Source organism: Muscardinus avellanarius (assembly GCF_963383645.1).
Source record: "Muscardinus avellanarius genome assembly, chromosome: X".
In the NCBI taxonomy this organism is placed as follows: domain Eukaryota; kingdom Metazoa; phylum Chordata; class Mammalia; order Rodentia; family Gliridae; genus Muscardinus; species Muscardinus avellanarius.
The window spans coordinates 30,274,758-30,278,209 of NC_137792.1; the positions used below are offsets into that span (position 1 = coordinate 30,274,758).

General features: G+C 35.1%; 1 pseudogene across 1 annotated transcript; it reads right to left on the reverse strand.

Annotated features, from left to right (window-relative positions):
- Positions 1-2,036: 2,036 nt before the first annotated feature.
- On the reverse strand, positions 2,037-2,495 carry LOC308278778 (putative ubiquitin-conjugating enzyme E2 N-like; annotated as a pseudogene). Its single transcript has one exon. The product of its transcript is annotated as a putative ubiquitin-conjugating enzyme E2 N-like (transcript).
- Positions 2,496-3,452: the final 957 nt, after the last annotated feature.

Genomic DNA, 3,452 nt, shown 5'->3' on the forward strand with positions numbered 1-3,452 from the left:
AAATCTTAACACCCATAAAAATTCAACAAAGCATTTTTCTATCTATATGGTAACTTTATAGATATATTACTTTTAAAACTACAAACTAGCTCAGTGTGGTGGTACACACCTGCAGTTCCAGTACTTTGGAGGCTGATACAGGAGGATAACAAATTTGCAGCCACTCTCAGTAATTTATCAATATCTTCTTTCAAAATATAAAAAATTTAATTGGGTCTGGGTGTTTAACCCAATGGTAGCGTGGGCCTGGCTTCAATCTCCAGTACCACAATAAATAAATAAATAAATAAATAAATAAATAAATAAATGCATACATAGAGACAAACAGACTGTTAATATATGAAAACAACTTGCTTTATTACAATATAGCTTTTGTCAGTCAACTTGGGCTAAATTTTGCTACTATAACTTTGAATTCATAAATCACAGTAGCTTACCATAGCCAAGATGTGATGTATTTCTCAATTACTCTACATATCTACCATGGGTCATATATGACTTCAATCTAGAACCAGGCTGACAATAGTTCTGGTATTGATAGTATTATGGTTGATAAACAAACCACCAAAGGATAAATGACAAAGAACCCTTGGACAAAGAACTTTTCTTTTAAGGAATACTCAATTTATTTCTACGTAAAAGTTATATGGCCCAACATATATTCATGACATAGAGAGGTATTTTGTTTCAGAGACATAGAAAGATAAAGAGAATGAAAGGGTAGTGAATATAATAAAAAAATATACTGTCCCTCCTAGTCATCTACCTTGAAAACCAAACCATGTGTCTATCAATGGCATCTATAGTACCTATGATTTTCTTTTCAACAGATATTATCCACATAAATTGTTAATGTATTGGATTAATTGAATGGGCAAAGCCCTGTGGACTAACTTAGAGAATCAGAGAATTGACATAGACCAGAAATGAATTAGTGCAGAATTATTCTTCTTCATACTAAATGGAAGCATGTTATTCTGATGTTCTTTTCCCTTCAACAAAGAGAAGACAAAAGCATATGCAGGACTATGAAATACATATGAAGTCTCTATTGATTTACTGAAGCAAGAAAAACATGACTCTAAAAGTAATTAAGTTTATCATAACTCACTACTACACTTTATTAAAAAATAGATGTCTCTTAATATTAGTAAACAAGGCCGTATTACCATGGGATATAGCAGAAATAACCATCTCTACACAGTGAACTCACTGTGGCTATCTTTAGTGAAAGTGGTTTAGTAAAGGATATTACTTAGCTCCGAGAGTTTCATGAGACCTAGAGAAAGTGTTTAAACCGAGGCACAATTGTCCTAATTGGGAAAGTGATGCTTCAGCTATGAGAGCAATTGCCACCATCAGAAAAACTAAGAACTGCAAATATTACACATTTGGCTATCAGTGACATATCTGTGACAGCAATCTGTGCTTTCACTGAAAAGCTAAATGTCTCTTCTGTCAAGAAAGAATGGAAGATTTCTACTTCTATTTTCTCAACCTGCTCAAGTTTTAATCAAATATGTCCACATTGTTTCTTATTAGAAGATCCAAGTTCAAATGCCTGTTTATTGCTGAAAGAAATATTTGAAATGATTATTATTATTTGTGAAATACATAAGCTTTATAATGCAAACATTATCCCTAATACAGAAAATATCTTTTTTTTTTTCAGTGCTGGGGATGGATGGAACTCAGGGCATTCTACCTCAAAGTTACACCCACAGTGGATTTTATTCTTTATTTTGAAACAGGATTTCACTGAGATGCAAATGGCCTCACTAAGTAGCTGAACTATGATCCTCCTGTCTCAGCCTCCCAAGAACAGAGATTACAAATGTTTGCCACCATGCCCGGCTATAGAAAATCTTTTGTTAATTAAAAACCATGAACAGTTATGAATATGATTGATTCCTCTGAAAATGTCTTGGCTTTTATTCTGCAATATTTCTCTTAAGACTGTGTCCATTATATGCAAACAAAAAGGAAGGAATCTTGATAAAACAGAGATGTGATGCACGCTTGATGAGTAGATCGATTTAAATATTATTCATGGCATATAGTCCAGTCCATGCTCTATCTGTCTCTATAGTTTGGGATTCTTTGGGCTTCTATTGCTCCTCTGCCTTATTTGCAAATGAACCATCTGTGTTAGGAGCACTTAACAAAGCCTGGATCAATAGAAGAACTGTGAAAATCTACAGTGCTGGGGATCAATTATCTTTCAATATATCTAACCATATTCTTCTCAACTTGTCCACATTAGAATGATAAATTTTGGTCACAAAACATACTTTAGGTGTTGCCATTGGATATTCTTCTGAAAGGGATAATTCACGTTTAAATATCTCTCCCTTAAAGGGAGAATCCTAGAGGCCATCAATGATCACTTGAAAATAATAGGCATTGCTCTCATCTGGTTCTGCTTTAATGCCAGGAACAGGTTCTGCTAGCAAATGCTGGGCTTTCTTGAGGATTCTGTGAAGAATCCTGGCCATCTTGTCAGATCCTGAGTTCAGCCTCTTGTCTTGATATTTGGCTCCACTTATCTCATACAAGTCAAAACAAAATGTTACTGAAAATAAAACTTTGGAAATGAGAGACAAAGTTTGGTGGAACAAGATGGTAGCTTAGTGAGATCTAGCAACTATGTCCTCACAGAAACACAATTTTTTAATTGAAGTTTAAAAGTTTATATTTTTCTTGTTCTGCCCAATTGCATATCCCAGACTATGTAAAGAAGGGAGTGGTCGTTTTGGCTGTTGACACTGTGCAATCTGCTTAAGGAGTTCATTAATACTAGAAAATGATCACTTAGTTGAGTGTCTTTGCCAAAGTATGTCACGTCCTATTCTATAACAGGAAGCATCCACAATACATGATTTAGAATAGGAGCTACATTTTTATTCTTCTAACACATCTGATTTTATAAGGACAAAAGGCTGGTGGCACATTGAGTCTTTAAATATGATTTTTCAATGAGATAAAATAAACAGACTCCTCACTTTTGAGCTAAGAAAGGGACCAGACTATTCTATGAGCCAGTCTTGTCCCTCTTCTGGCTCATCTGCTCCCAAAACAGGTATACACAGCTTAAGAAACAATACCAACTTCTCTCTTGTATCTACTGAGCATGCCAGCACATGCAAACTCAAGGCATCAATGAAAAAACCCTCTGAAAGGCATTCAGGGCTATCTCAGGGAAATTTGAAGTCAAGTCTGCCCTACTTCTGTCTGATAGTTATTTCTTTTCTTGTGCATTGTAATAATGCATCTTAATCGAATAAAAGAAAGTAGAGTCACACATGCTCACATCACTCATTTAGTCGTTCCCCGATTCCCACCCTATTCCCTCCTTCTTCCCTTCTTCTCATGTTTGGTTTAGTGACTTTGATATGTTTGTGACTGTACATCATGTACATTAGGGAGTTTTTCTCTTTTCCCTTTCAGTTGAG